The sequence below is a fragment of the Peromyscus leucopus genome, chromosome 5 (assembly GCF_004664715.2).
Source record: "Peromyscus leucopus breed LL Stock chromosome 5, UCI_PerLeu_2.1, whole genome shotgun sequence".
NCBI classification, from domain to species: Eukaryota; Metazoa; Chordata; class Mammalia; order Rodentia; family Cricetidae; genus Peromyscus; species Peromyscus leucopus.
This window is the reverse complement of record NC_051067.1, coordinates 126399056-126415691: the sequence shown is the minus strand read 5'-3', so window position 1 is coordinate 126415691 and position 16636 is coordinate 126399056. Positions and strand designations below refer to the sequence as shown.

Genomic DNA, 16636 nt, shown 5'->3' with positions numbered 1-16636 from the left:
AATTTTAGGATTATGGTCAAGTCCTGACTAGAGTAGTCTGTGAGGCTGTATTCTCTAAGCCAGTTGTCTTGAAACTGTCCTGGATATTGGATCCACTGAAGACCTCTCATGGGATCTTCCTTGATGGAACCATATTAATCTGGAAGGAAGCCACAGGTTCTCATCTTCTGTGGAAACAAAAGCAGAACTTCTTTCCCAAAGCAACATATCCTTAGACACAAATTTTGAAGTCAAGAAATCTTTAAAATATACATATTGGTTTAACTGAGTAGCCTTTACAAACAAATGTCTTTCTGTAATTAGAAATCCCAAAGACAATATAATCCAGACTCTGTGTGTGATTTCCATCTTTATATCACTTATTTTTTATATTGCTTTACTGTCTCTTTAAAGATTTTATTTTTTTAATTATCTATTTCTTTATATAACTGCCTTCCTTTTCCTCTCTCTTCCAAGCCTATGTACATTTTTGCACATAATATAAACCACTTAGAGGTTTTATTCCATCTGAATCTGTCTTTGGTGTATCTATAATCCTTTTCTGGCCATTGCAGATTACAGCATGGCTAAGATTAAAGTAGCAGCTCTGACTTCTGATTCAGGCTACTTCAACTTTTCAACATCGTGGAGGTACCTAGGAGGGTCATGCTTACCCCACCAACTCTGGGGCCCATGCTGCCTTCAGGTGGCATGCAGGTGATCCATAAACCCTTTTTGTCTGTATGAGTAACGGCTAAATCCACCATGCAGCGTACTGTGCATTTGGAGACACTCCTGTGTGCCGAATGGGGAATCCACCATGCTGCAGTCTAGCCCGAATGCTGTGGCATCTTGCAGTCCATCCGAGACATGAAATAGGAAGCTGCTTTTGGCTCTGTTTTAGAATCTCTTATTACATACTCTCATGTTTTATGTGGAAACTTGAGCCAACACATTGGGCAGCCAAATGTAGCCAGAAGTTTCTCCAGTCCCACCCAGGCCTGTGGACCCACAGCAGCTTACAAAATAATCACTCAGAGGCTTATATTAATTATAAACTGTAATTATAAACTGGCCAATGGCTTAAGTTTCTTGCTAGCTAGCTCTATCATCTTAAATTAATTCATTTCTATTAATCTATGTTTTGCCTCATGACAGCGGTATTACCAGAATGCTGGCATGTTGCTCCTTGGGTGGCAGGCTGGTATCTCGCCTGCCTCTGCCTTTCTTCTTCCTGTCTCTCTCTTGGATTTCCTGCCTAGCTATAACCTGACTTGCCATAGACCAGAGCAGCTTCTTTATTAACCAATTATAGCAACACATATTCACAGCATACAGAAAAACCATCCCATAGCAACAAGAAACAGACAAGGTAGCCCTTTGCCATTGGGAAATGCCTTGGGATGCCTCTCACAGGCCACCATGTCAAATTCAATTCAGTTATTTCCTGTTGTCATGGAAGAAACTCCTTCCCAGAACAATTAAAAAACCTAATGTGATCTCTGAAGTCTCCAAAAAGGTGATGGGACCCAACAATGATAATTCCACATAGAATATAATTCCACTAAGCTGACAACCACCACCCAAAGATTGCCTTCAGACTACAAACTGCTCAGGACAGTTTTGAGGTGGCTAGCTGAGATGATCCAGCCTAACAGACTACTCTAGCCAGGACTTGACACAAGCCCTACACTTTCCCATTAGGCAGAGACTGGACAACAAATGATACAGCTACCTCTTCCGGGACTTGACAATTAACTCAAACTTTTCTTTTCACGATCCTCTAAAGATGTCATTGCCCCCAGACAGCAGGAAGTAAATTTAAGAACATGACATCCACATTCCCAAGAGGTGGGGTGGGTGGTTTTTGGCCATTCAATGGGTTATGGATGTTTGTTCTTGTTTAGAGTTGTTGGTTACAAGTTGTATTGGTAATGTCAGGAAAAAAAGCTGAACAAAGGAGATTAGATTCGGGGTTCTTGTTGGAAAAAAAAAAAGAAAAAAGGGACACAGATATGATAGGATAAAAGAGTAGATTATTGAATCTACTCTGACAAAAAAGATAGATATGATAGGATAAAAGGGTAAGTTATTGAATCTACTCTGAAAAAAGATATAGAAATAATAGGATAAAAAGGTAGATTACTGAGTCTACTTTTAAAATGCAACTACTAGTTTTAAATATTTCACATTGATATGAATCTTTGTATACTGATACAAAGTTAAGATTATTTTTGTTAGAACATACTGTACATACATTTCTAATCTTGTTAAAGTTAATGTGCCTATACATCACACTTAACAATGTAATGCAAATTGCTAGTCCTTGAAAGTTGTTATTACCAACTAACTAGGATATAAAGAAATGCAAGTTAGTAGTTAGTCATTATAATCAAACTTGTAGTCATATCAAAGTCAGAGATATATTTAGATAGACAGGTCATCCTCAAACACTTCAGAGATCTACAGAATATGGCATTTAAGATGTTTTAATAACAGGTTCTTTTATGACAATGAGTCGTGTCTGCTCCTGGCAACACAAGTCTACTTAAGAGAAGATGATAGGCATCAAAGAAAACTCTATATAGAGTTTACTTTCTTTGTGGCAAATGTTAGCCACTGGGCAAGAAAATGCCCTTGACTCAACTGCTGACAGTATGCTGTCCAAATAGGACAAGCAGGACACAAAATAAAAGACTGCTAAACTTTGCCAAGACAAATTAGGACAGCCCTCCAGACAATCCTGCTTCACAGATAAGTCTGTCAGATATGCTAGGCCTTTACGCTGAAGATGGATGCCCCAATGCTGCAGATGAACCTTGGATGACTGTTCAGGCAGTCAGCTGTTTTTGTCGTTTCTCACATTTTTGAGGTCACTTGCTTGTGCTTCCTGCTTATTTAGTTAATATTACTTCCTTCTCTGATCACTGATGGAGTTGAAGACTAGATAGTTATAGCTTTCCTTGTTTAAAAATTCAGAAAAGAAACTCTCTAAGGAGGTGTAAAGTGTTTAAATTCAAGAGACATCAAAAGCTAGTTTTTGGTTGGTAATACAAGTTAGGATAGAAACTGAATTAGGTACACTTGGATTCACCAATATATAATAAATAATGGAGTATTCACTCTGAGTTTGTCAAATGTTAATAGACTAGACATTATTGATATAATTATTGCCTATATATTATATATAGTTATTATACTTATTGTATACAGTTTTTGAAATGTTGAAAATTTTAAAGACTATGGGATTTAAGAAGTTGAAAGTGTTTTTTATATTGTGATTAACATGAGACTTTGGGGAACATGAATGGAAAGGTCTTGTTTGATAGGGATGTGCCATAAAGAAATGAGTCAAATGAATGTTTTCCCCCCAAAGTTACTTTGACTCAGGTTATTTTATCAGTTACAAATGAGACTACTCCACTGTCCTGTTTGCTGCTCAAAATGAAAAGAACCTGGATATCAAGTCATGGATATCTGAAAGGCATCCTATTGGAAGACACTTTTCATAGTGATCTTTGACATAGATGTTTGAGTCCTCTTCTGTGCCACTAGTTTATATATGTATGTGTGTGTGTGTGTGTGTGTGTGTGTGTGTGTGTGTGTGTGTATCCAACGAAAACAGACTCAGTAGGTTATCTTCATTTATTTTGGCATACTTATTCATACATACTTAAAAAAGGAATTTGTTGGAAGGGAAGTATTTGAGAAGGGTTGGAAGGAAGAGAAAAAAGGAGAAAATAACAATATCTTTTAGTTAAAATGTATAGAAATACATTTTAAATAAAAGGAGGAGCTAGAGGGATGGCTCAGCAGTTAAGAGCACTGGATGTTCTTCCAGATGTCACTGGTTCCATTTCCAGAATGCATATGGTAGGTAACGCTTTGCTATAACTCCAGTACCAGACATCTCATGCCTTCTGGCCTCTGTAGGTACTGTGCACAATCACATGCAGGCAAAACACCCACATAAATAAAACCCAAAACAGGTTAAAAAAAAAAAAAAAAAGGAAAAGGAAAGAATGGAATTCTCTATAGTGATGTCACGGGCCTGAGACAGACAGCAGCCTGGGATAATTAAAATGAACCCCTGCTTGTCCCAAATGGAAGCAGCTGTGGCCTTCTTCTGAGCCAGGCTGCACAGAGCCAAAGGCAGCCTCCTTCTGAGCTCAAAATAGCTCATCAGAGCCATCCAACTAAGAGTAGTGACCACAGTGCTAATAGGTGACTTTTCCTTGATGTTTTCTCTGTTTGTGTCCCCTGTGTTTTGTTTTTGTGAGAACTGTGGCACTGATACATCTGTCTTTTAGGTGAAACATCATGGATGACAGGTATCATAGGCTCCAAAGCAATTTAATTTTACAATGCCATTTCCTTGATTTTCAGCTAAGACCTTGTGAACATGCCAGAGGCCTTGCTTCACATCATTTTATAATTTATATATGCTTCTGCATGACTTTTAGGTGAGAATGCCCTCCAATTTTTCTGCTTTTATGTGGTGATCATGTTCAGATCATGTTCTGATGGATTTCCTAACTGAACATGCTTAGGAAGAGGGAGAACGCTCCATGATCATGTCCAGACTTCCTAAATAAAATCCCCATGCTTCCTTTGTTTAAGAACAACATAGCGTAGAAATAACGACCATGCTTTCCTTGACTCCTGCAGGCAAAAAAATCTTTCTCATTTCTTCTGTCTTGGTTGTTGTAATGGCTATTCTTGATACCCAAACTGACTACCTGTGGAATTAACTAATACACAAAGAATTGGATATGTCTTTGAGGGATTTTACTTAATTAAATCTGGATCTTTTGAGGTAATAAAATGCTACCTTCTGATGGCAGCCTACATACATAAGGGATATTGAAGAAGGAAGTTCTTTCTCTTTGACAGCTTAACCTTGCTGTGGCTAGGAAGGTCATTCCTTTATTCTCTAGGGCCCAGTTCTTAGAAATTCTAGAATATACTGAAGGCCATCTCAGACATCTGGGCTCATTGATTGAAGCACTATAGAATTCTTCAACTTTCCATTGGTAGACAGCCAATGTTGGACTAGCGGGACTCCAGCCTGTGAGACATTCTAATAAACCCACTTTCTACCATGGAGAGATTTATTCTACCAGTTCCGTTCAAACGGACAACCTGGACTAATACTGCTGTGGTTTTTTTCCACCTGCTCACTGAGGAAGTTGTGTTACCTACCACTAATGTTCATAAATAAAGGCATCCTTCCTTGCTCCATTTCCTTGCTCTCTCAGTATTCGACCAATTGTGAAGACTATACTTTTTATCATTGTTAAATGGGCAAGAGGTTGAAATGAATTTCAGAAGAAAACTCCTAAAGCAATGGAGCCATCATCCAGTCTTCTGTTGGCAGAAAGACCAGTCATTCATCTTGTGATCTGGTTCCTGTCCTTTTTTTCCTGGTTGTCTGAAGTCCCTGTGACAACAAGATAAAAGATACCTCCAGTTCACCTGAGCTTAGCTTGAAGTCACAGAACAAACATCTCCTTTCCTGTCCTAAATTTCTCTTTAATTGTCAAATTTTGGGCATCCTTTGACCTGTGGAACTCTACTCCATATTGTGTCATTGCTGTGGATATTTCTCTGTACGTTGTGAATGTGTTGCTCTGACTGGTTAATAAATAAAATGTTGATTGGCCAGTAGCCAGGCAGGAAATATAGGTGGGAAAAGCAGAGAAGAGAATTCTGGGAAGAGTCAGTAGTTGCCAGCCAGAGACAGAGGAAGCAAGATGTGGAGGCAGAACTGAGAAAAGGTACTAAGCTGTATGGCTAAACATAAATAAGAATTATGGGTTAAGTGTAAGAGCTAGTTAATAGTTAGCCTGAGCTAATGGATGAGCAGTTTTAATTAATGTAAGCCTCTGTGTGTTTACGTGGGTCCAAGTGGCTGCGGGAGCTGGGCAGGACCAGGAAAACTCCAGCTACATGTAATGGGCTGTGCTAGCTAGCCACATTGTGTACAGGAGGAAGATAGCAGGTCAGCTTCTGGAGTCAGGGGCTAGTGCTATTGAAATGCTTATCTCTGTAGATGTAGAAAAGCCTGGGTCTGGGGTGGAAAGCATGGACAGGAACCATTGTGCTGTGTCTTTAAGCACACTGTAACCTTAAGGGAGGTGCTTTTGTTACTCAGTCCTCACTAGCCAATTAGGACCTCTGTTCTGACCTACCAGTCAAATGTGTTGCAGGGCTCTTCTTGGGGCCAGGATGTAGGCTTGGCCATGTATCAGAGTGGGCTCCTGTGGTTTTGTGTACTGTTCTGACTACTGCTGCAGGGAGCTGAGTGGGGAGCATAGACAATCTGCAAAGCTTTGACATGGTGAGCAAGAAGTTGTCCCCAGATGGAGAGGAATGGATGTGAGCCTAGGGAGCCAGTGTGGTGGTTCTCCCTGGCATTTGTTGGGAACCTGCTGCCAGATTCAGTGTCCTGTGAAGTCCCATGCGGTCCTTGAAACTCCCAGGCCCCAGATGTCTTCCTCTGAAAAACCTCACTTCTTGAGCTGTCTCTGTGCAGAGCATTTGGAGCAAGGATCTGTGTGTAGAAACATCTTTTTAGTCTAGGTCAACAAGCTTTGGTATATCCATGGAAGCAAGTCACTAAATTCAGAGATGTCTAGTTTCTCTAGTATCTTCTAGAAGTTCTACACTTTACATTTAACATTTGGGTGAGAGGTGCATTTGTATTTGATTCTGTGGATGTTGTAAATGGCATCTCTTATGTTGAGTAGCACTCCACTACTTAGCTCTGATTAGAAGAGTAGAATTGTTGATATCAAGGGTTTACCAATGCTTAGGAGATAGTAAATCAGAATGTAGAATTTAGCTAAGGGAGGGTTGCCTCTATAACATTCCAAGTATAAGTATATACCATCCAGGCCTGTTAATTACTAGGATGCTAGGATATACATTTGTTCACCAGGACTGGCCGGACATTTACCTCCAAACTGTGACACAGGAGACTACCCTGATTCACAACCAACCATTAGGCCCATCCCCCTATCAAAGAACAGGTTTGAACAACCTGCTCAAGGGAGGATGACAGGGCCACAACCAACATTCAGGCCAGGTGTGCCATTAAGGTCCAGTTTTCTTCTTAAGAATAACATAGTTCTGACATATGGGAAAGGCGACAACTATGTGAAAAAGAAAGTGGTGTGATATTGAGTGTTTACTTGATCATCCAGACTTTCCCTTTAGGTCCTCACACAGTGGGAAGAAACGTGCTTGGCAGAGCCAAAAACGGCCTGAGACCTAGGCCTTGGGAGCTATCCCTAAGGGCCTGGTGTTTTAGGAGTGAAAAAGAGCTCTTTCTCTAAACCCAGGAATATGTTTGGGAGAACTGGTAATGGGTGTGGGCCCAGGGCTTTATGGGGTAGTGGTTGCTTCAAATCCTGAGAACCCAATATTTCCTACCACATGGGGCTATGGCTTGATTCATGCTAAGTAATCAAGATTTGCATTAAAGACCTAATCCTGCTTCTGCAGCCTAGTGTTGAGAAGACAGTCCAGCAACTTCTAGGCTGTGCCTTGAATGGTCAGTGAGAAGGAAATGTGGACCAGTTAATGAGTGTCGACCAGTCTCTCTGGCCTTTTGGGGGGACTTAAAACTGAAGAGAGGCCTGTGCAAGAATTCAGTTCACTGACCGACTGTGAAGCTGGTGTATTGACAGTACAGAAAGGGAGGCCAGGGGGGAGGGTGAGAGCTTTCCTGCTTCAACAGTAATGGAGATTAGCAATGTGGAGTCTGGTCATCAAGTTTAGATCATCCACAAATGTCCTGACTGGCCACTTCTTAGTGCCCATGGAACAGAACAATCAAGAATCTGGACAAAGGACTGAACTTATCATGAAATCCAATTACTGTAGTTATACTAATGCAACCCAAATAGAAGATCTGGGTAAAATGGTGTGGTCCTGACTTAACAGTCATCCTAACACATCTGTTATTTCCCTGGTTTAAGATGTATGGCCTCCAAGAAAGAAGACATGAGTAATCCTTGGTTTGCTCTCATACAAATCCCTAGTCTCTGGAACATATGGCCAAAAATTATGTTTCAACATATCAAAATAATTCTTCAAGATTATAACTACATCATGTCCATAATCTCTTTCCTCACTCCAAGCCCTATTATTGGCCACCTACAGTTTTCTATTTCATGGCCTATTTTTATTTCACAACAGTTGCACAGTAACAACAGTTACTGTTTGAATGTGACCTGTGTTTGGTTGCAGGACTTCCCAGCTATGAGGCAAAGGGTCGGCTGCACTGGAAATCAGTGTGTAATGGAATTTGTACACAAACGACCGTGTGCCTTGGGAAAGGGACAGGAAGCGCTCTTGGAGACTGGAAGCATTTCTAGTAAAATACAAATTTCAAAGACTAGGGCCCTGTCTGTCCCTAGGATGGATGGGCAACATTGGGAGGACCACTGCTGTCTGTGTCCTTTGATTTCTGATCACCCAGGAGGGGTGCTGCTATAGTCCTGAATCCCAGCTGGGTGGCCTTAACTAATGTGGGACCCTGGGAAGGCATAGCAATTAGGAGTACCAGTGGGAGATAGCTTGCAGATTCTTTCCAAAATTCTCCTCTGGCTGTGCTGTAGGCAGCTGTGAGGTAGATGACAAACCATGCCGTGGTGAGTGTGAGGACATCTGACCCTAGAAGAAGAGAAGCAGTTCTGCTGAGGTATTAGAGCTGCTGTGACTGAGATGCACCATGTGCCAGAGTGTGGTTTTGTTGGTCCATGTTGTGACCTGTGCTGCAGCCCATCTCCACTGAAACTCCCTAAGTGGATTCCGTGAAAAGTTGGAGACTGTTGCCATGGCTATGCGAGGATGTGATGCTTTTAATATATGTGTCCCATGTGCACACACAGGCATTGCTTTTAGTGTGATGTGGAGAGACAGATTAGAAAACTGAAGGTCTGGTTTTTAGAAGTTCAGAACTTTCAGATTTGTCTTATGAATGTTTCAGATAATTTAGAATCTGAAAGAAACAAATGATAGGGATCATCCTTCAGCAATACATGATTAGAATATTTTTAAATTCTGACACCAGGCTTGACCTGATTCAGGGAAGTTCCATTTCAAGGGAGAAAAGTAGTTTCTGAGCTGTAGAGATATTTCAGGTTTGCATGTTGTTGGACAGGTATATAAGGCAGATTTCACATCATGTGCCATAACCCATGTGGCAGTATATAGGCATTGAATTATTCTTCCACACTGTTTTATGATTGAGCATCATGGGGCTGGGTTTGCCTGAACTACAGGGGGACATGAGAGCTTGCAGAGCCATAGCAGGAGATTACCTCCATTTGCCAAGAGAACTCTAGAGCATGGGGCCTGTTGGCTGTTTCTGTTCTTTTCACTTTTGGCTCTTTTGGAGACTTACCACCCAGCTCCCAAATCACACATGGAGGCTTATTTTTACATAAAAGCCCAGCCTAGGCTTTGCTTGTTTCTAGCCAGTTTTTCTTAACTTAAATTTTCCCATCTACCTTTTGCCTCTGAGATTTTTCCCTTTCTTACTTCTATAATCTTACTTTTTACTCTTATTCTGTGGTTGCCTGTGTGGTTAGGTGACTGGCCCCTCTTTTTTTGCTCTTTAATCTTGCTCCTTTACTCTCATGCTATTTATTTTCTCTGCCTGCCATCCCTGCCTATCCTTTTTCCTGTCTTGCTATATTATTGTGTGGTGTTTCTGGACTGTAGGTTTTTGTCCATGGCAAGCATATGCTGTTGTACTGAGCTTCAGTCATATCTGTAATTTTAAAAATTTAAAATTGGCAGCAGGTATCATTCTCTTTCCCAGGATGGCATGTATTCATGACATTAATATTGCCTGAGCCTTATCAGTCATTGAATTGCAAGTACATCACCTTCTTCCTGCCTATTATGTTTTGAAAATGTTATTGAAAATGTATATTTTACCTGTATGCATGGATATGCACCACATGGATATTGTGTTCTTACAGTGATCAAAAGTGGTCTCCAAAACACTGAACTTGGAATAATGGAGAGTTGGATCCCCCAAGTAAGTACTGGTAATTATCCCACTTATAATCAAGACCAGCAAGAACTCTTACTACTGAGTTATTTCTTCTGCGCTGTGTTGAATATTTATGATCAACATTTATGTTGCTAATGTGTTCATCAGTCTATTTGTAACTGTTTAAAAATACAGTGCCTTTTAGTGAAATCTTATTGATGTTATAGTTTAAATTGGGTTTCTTCAAGATGAATACAAAACTCTTTGTAGAAACATCAGTAAAAACCTCTGAGTCCTACCTTTTTTGTTTGTGTGACTCATTTTTGCATAGGAGACAAGGTCTTAGTATGTACTTCAGGCTCTCCTGAAACTGACTGCATGGACTAGACTGGCATTTTACTCCAAGGCAGATTTATCTATGTCTGTCTTCTGAGTGTAGGGGTTAAATGTGTGAACCAATACACCCAGCTTGTCCAACTTATTTATCTTTGTTGTAGTTAGTAACTGCTCATACACGTTCTCTCATGTGTACTCTGTACTGTGGATCTGTTTACTTGTCTATCTGTGGTTTTTAATAGGTATTTCTATTACAAGGTGATATCCCATTCACAGGGTACAAAATTGATAGAGGTGAACCTGCTATTCAGTTTCCTTCTAAAGTAACTTGGTGATTACATTATAATGTCTATGTCATGGGATCACTGTGGGGAGCACCAGAATATATGACTTTACTGTCAAAGAGGTATACATTTACAATGTTGTCAGAATCATTCTTTTTGTTATACACATGTATTGGATATTTTAGAATGCAGTGACCTATAATGATGTACATGTCGACTTCACTTGGGAAGAGTGGGCTTTGCTGGATCCTTCCCAGAAGAATCTCTACAAAGATGTGATGCTAGAAACCTACAGGAACCTTATTACCATAGGTAAGAGGGAATTTTCTTCAAGTTTTCAAATAAGGAGACAACTGTTCCTTGGTTTTTGATGCTCTTCTGTAATTTGATTGAGAAAGAAGAATGAGATGAATAAATCAGGCATAGTTCTAAGGTTCACTGAAGATAGGAACTTCAGTTTTGCACAATTTTCAATAGTATAACCCACATTTTCTGGTACTATATTTTAGGATACAGTTGGGAAGACCATAATATTGAAGAACATTTTCAGAGTTCTAGAAGACATGAAAGGTAATTATCATGTGCCAGCTGCTACAAATGTGTTCCTGAAGAAATTTAAATGTGTCCTTGAAGTTTTAAACAAAAGCAGCAGTGTAAATAAACACAACTTCATGTGCATTGATGCTAATTAAATTCTCTCTAAACAATATACCTCTATTTCAGGTAGGTGAATTGCATTTGCAAGGCATTCTTTTAAGAAAGAAGACAAGGAAGCAATGCCTTAACAGATATCATTATTGAATCATTGCTCCATGAGAGCTATGCTGTAGAACTCTCAATCTTTTTATTTCATACCACTCATATTACAAAAGGTATACACATTGAAGAGGTGATAAGTATATTTCCAAAAAATTTTAATAAGCAAGTAGTCCATAGTAAAGCTAGTGTTACTCATATATTTGTTGTGACTGTGCTAAGTTCAGTGAGAGTAGAAGTTAGAGTGAAGTGTACAGGGGCATTTTTTTGTGGAGAAATCTTAATCCCTACACCACAAGTCTATTAGAAACAGAAAGTCAAACTGTTCATTTGATGGGGAAATCTTTTATTTGTTATTCTTCCTTTACTAGGTATATCATATGTCACTCCAGATACAAGCCATATGAGCATAGGGATATGGACACACGTAATATACCTCTCAGAATAATTAGAAAATATGTAGCAGTCCCCATGTTGAGTATACTTGTTGAATTTGATTCAAGTATACAAGTAATTCATTTTGCAGCTTCATTGTTAACATATTAACAAACTCACACTGCAGAAAAGCCCTGTGAGTACTACGACTATAGTATGGCTCAAAGTATAGGATAATTTATAAATGCAGTAAGCTCTGAGTTTTTCCATTTCTCTTCAAATTATGAGAAATTTCATATAAAAAAATTCTGTGAATATGGACCACGTAATAAAGGATATTACCATGACAGGGACATCTTCAAAGATTCAAAACAACCCTTAATGAAGGGGAATAACATGAGTGTAAACATGGTGATAAAACCTTAAGATCTGATTCCTCTTTACAAATGGACCAAAGTGAAATATGAATCCATACATATGAAAAGATTCAACAGTGTGCTGAATTTGGTAAAGCTTTTACATGTGCCAATTCTCCTTGCAGGCATGAAAGAAGTGATAATGAAGAGAATTCTTCTGTATATACTCAGTGTGTTAAAGCCTTTGTATATGACAGTCATATTCAAAGGTATGAAAGAACACATACTAGAGAGAAACACTATGAATGTAATCAGTGTGGTAAAGCCTTTGCACATCACAGTAATCTTCAAAGCCATACAAGAACACATACTGGAGAGAAACCTTATGAATGTATTCAATGTGGTAAAGCCTTTGCACAACAAAGATATCTTCAACGTCATACAAGAACACATACGGGAGAGAAACCCTATGAATGTATTGAATGTGGTAAAGCCTTTGCAAGTCATAGTGTTCTTCGAAAGCATAAAAGAACACATACTGGAGAGAAACCCTATAAATGTAATCAGTGTGGTAAAGCCTTTACACAACAGGGTAATCTTCAAATTCATAAAAGAACACATACTGGAGAGAAACCCTATGAATGCCATCAGTGTGGTAAAGCCTTTACACAACAGGGTAATCTTCAGACTCATAAAAGAACACATACCGGAGAGAAACCCTAAAAAAATGTAATCATTGTGGTGAACCCTTTGCATACATCAGTAATCTTCAAAATCATGAAAAAAAGTCATGCTGCAGAGAAACTAAAAATATAGACAATGTGGTAATGTTTTGCACTTTATGCAGTAGTAAAACTTTGTGTGCAATCAATATGCTAAAGGCTTTGCATATTACAATAGTCTTTGAGTACCTTTTAAAATACACAGGGATTATTATTATAAAGTATTTGGTAAGATCTTTATCTAACACACTTGCTTTCAGTTACATAAGAGTATTTATTCTATAGAAAAAAATTTGACAATGTTAGCCATCTATAGAGCTTTATGATGTCCTTTTTTATATTGTTTTCCCCTGAAAACTCATTGAAGGAATCAATTTAGGAATTTATGAAGCCCTATGTGTTGGGTAAAGGGGCCAGCCAAAGGAACACATGGGAGCCTGAAAGCAGAGCCAGTGAAAAACATACACTTTGGCCTGAACCCAGAGCCAAAGAAACACACTGTATGCCTGACCAAATGAGCACAAAACAAGTAAATCCCTGAGCAGGAAAATCAACCAATCCCTGATGACAAAACTAGTCAATCACTAAACAGTAATTTCAGCCAATCTCTGAGCTTGGTTGATCTCTGGGATTGAAATCTGATCAATTCCCACCCTTAGAATCTTCTCTCTGTAAAAATTCAGCCCCTAAGAAGGCTCATAAATGCCCTGTTCCTGTTCAGTTGGCAGCTGCCCTTTTCCACTCTGCCAGAGGCAGCCACTCTCCTGGATTCCTCCCTCCTAAATAGTTTTGGGTGAAGACCTTTCACCAGAGCAGAGCAGTATCTCTGCTGGGAATCTCCCTAATGGAACAGAGCGGAGAAGCAATGAACATCTCTGATGAGAAACTCCCTAGTGTAGTGGAACAGTGAAACAAGGGACACTTCTGGGAAACTAGATTAGGGGAGCAGAGAAGATGTGGCAACTTTTCACCAGAGCTAGAGCACACTGCCACATTTCTGCAAGAGTTCCCCATTAGTTGAGTGAGGCAGAGAAGTAACAATTGGTCCAGGGCTGAGAAGAAATGGAAAACTGCTAGGAAAGTCCCTAGTGAAGCAGTAGAAACTATGATGGTAAACTCCCTTAGGAGAGTGGATCAGAGCAGCAATTGGTATCTCCCCTCGGCATCTCTCTTAGCAGAGTGAAGCAGAGCCCAAGTGTAATGGATCTCTCTCAGAGAAGGCAGTATTAGCATGTCCTGGAGGGAGACCATTCCCCCACCAGAACAAAGCTTCTGGTATAGCCTGACTTCCCACCAATCAGTATTCCTTTCTCCTCACAGCTGTAGGTATCCATAATACCTTCCCTTCACAGCTGTAGGTATAGCCTGATTTGTGACATTCAGGGTACCTTTGTCTTCAGAGCTGTAGGTATCCAGGATATCTTCCCTCTAGAGCTTCAGGTATAGTCTGACTTCCCAATAGCCAGTATACTTTCTCCACACAGTTGTAGATATCCAGGATTTCTTTTGTTCACAGCTGTAGGTATAGCCTGACTTCTTAACAGTCAGGATATTTTTCCTCACAGCTATAGATATCCAGGGTACTTTTCTTTCACAGCTGTAGGTACAGCCAGACTTCCAACAGCCATGGTACCTTTCTCTCCAGAGCTGGAACTCTTGTACTATAAATTTAAATGTTAATGTAACTCTTTTAGATTTTATATTTCCTTTAATTACATGAAATAATTAATGCAGGACTAAAACTATGGATTGGTGCAAGTTCCTTTTCTGTTATTGTGATATAATATCTATGTCAACTTATAAAAGAGTTAAATTTGACTCTTGGTTCCAGAGGGATACCAATTGGCATGGCAACAAATGCCAGACATAGCAGCTACAGCAGGAGGCTAAGAATTTACATCCCTAACCTGCAGCATGAAGTAGAGAGTGGAAACTGGAAATGGTGTATGATGCAAATTCTCAAAGTCTACCCCTACTAACATATTTCCCCCAGCAGGGCAGCATTTCCTAAATCTTCCCAAATGATACCACCAACTTACAAGGGTTGATTTCTCTGACTTCAAGTCTACATGTTTGTTTTCTGTTACATGATCCAATTCATGATTAAGAAAAAACTCTGTAATAAACTGTTAGATACCTCAACACCTGTGTTATAGGAATAAATGCTTAGAAGAGAAAAAATTATCAGTGAAAATTTGTTTAAAGAGTTGTTTTAATTTTAATTATGTGATGTGATGTGTGTTTGTGTATGTATGTGAATGTGCATACTGGTTCCTGAGAATGTTTAGATCCTTGGATCTCTTTTAGGATGAATTACAGGAAGTTGTCAAAAATTAGTACTTGGTCCCGTGAATGAACTTTCTTAACTGTTCAGCCATGTCTCTAGCCCTGTAAATATTTTAAATCCTATTTATATAATTTTGAAATCAGGAAATAGGGACAAACTCATGCAATAGAAAAACCCTATTTATGTAAACCATTTGGTAAAAACTTTAGAAATCAAATTTGTCTTAAGATTAGGGAAAATTTGTTTTATTTCTTTTTCATTGTATCCTTAAAAGTAGTAAATTACTTACCTTGTCCACTCAAATGGTGGATGATCCTTGCATTGTAGTTTTTAGTTTGAAAATTTTGAGGTAGATACTAAAGTGTGCTATATGTGTGGCAAATCCATCTAGTGAAGTTTATTTTGTGGTCCTTATATTTCTTCTGTGGCTTTTGTTGATCCTCTATTGTGCTTTTATTTAGTGATGGGTATTTTTCTGCTATGATGTATGTAGGATCCCCATCATCTAAATGTTCCATTGTTTATTTAAATATCACACAGTGTGTGATCATATTTTTTAAGTAACAGTATCTGTGAAAGGATGGTGGGTTGTTGTTCCTTGTTTTGCTTTTCATATTTTCACAAATTCCCTTGAGATTTTGTTGTTTCTTATTTAGCCTGGCTTGGATATCAATAATGATTCAAGGATAAATTTGAACTCATGATCCTCATGTGTCCACCTCCTAAGTACAAGTCCAAGAGTAGATGATGTACTCCCAATATTGCTGTTCTGTCAACACTATTGAATAATGTTAATGTTAAAGTGCTTAATAGAAGAGAATATAATAAACATTAAACACCTCATGTGTGTATTCAAAGCAGTAATTTCATTTTTCTGATAGTGATGTAATGAAGTAGGATAGCTGGGTGGTGGTGGTGCATGCCTTTAGTCCCAGCACTCGGGAGGAAGAGGCAGGTGGATCTCTGTGAGTTCGAGGCCAGCCTGGTCTACAGAGTGAGATCCAGGACAACCACCAAAACTGCATAGAGAAACCCTGTCTTCAAAAACCAAAAATAACAAATGAAGTAGGATAACCAGCAATCAACTGTGTTGTTCATACCATAGCTTTATATATATAATTTGACATTCCATGCTTCTCTCTATCCCCAGTAGTTAACCATTTGTCATTTTATCTTGAAGTACTGCCTTTTAAGGAAATTTTCCAGAGATGCCTGATAATATAATGGCACTAAGATTTATTTTGTAACAAACATTTATGGTGCATGTATAATGTAATTGTGGGATTGTAGGCCATGGCAGATATGTGGAGACCAGAATAGAGCTTTGTGCTGCCTACTTTTCATCCTTTTTATATGGTGATCAAGGTCAGGTTTCTAGCCTTGCACACCACAGACCTTTCCAACTGAGCTGTCTCACTGATGCTCAAATAAGATTAGTGGAAATATTACATGAGTAAACTATTGCCTTCTTTTCAGATTATAAACATAATTTCATACAAGGATAGAAGAACACAGGACAATTTGAATAATAA

General features: G+C 39.0%; 1 pseudogene; it reads left to right on the top strand.

Moving 5' to 3' along the window:
• LOC114682465 overlaps positions 1 to 15949 on the top strand; it is an 83658-nt pseudogene extending 67709 nt beyond the window's left edge.
• Positions 15950 to 16636: the final 687 nt, after the last annotated feature.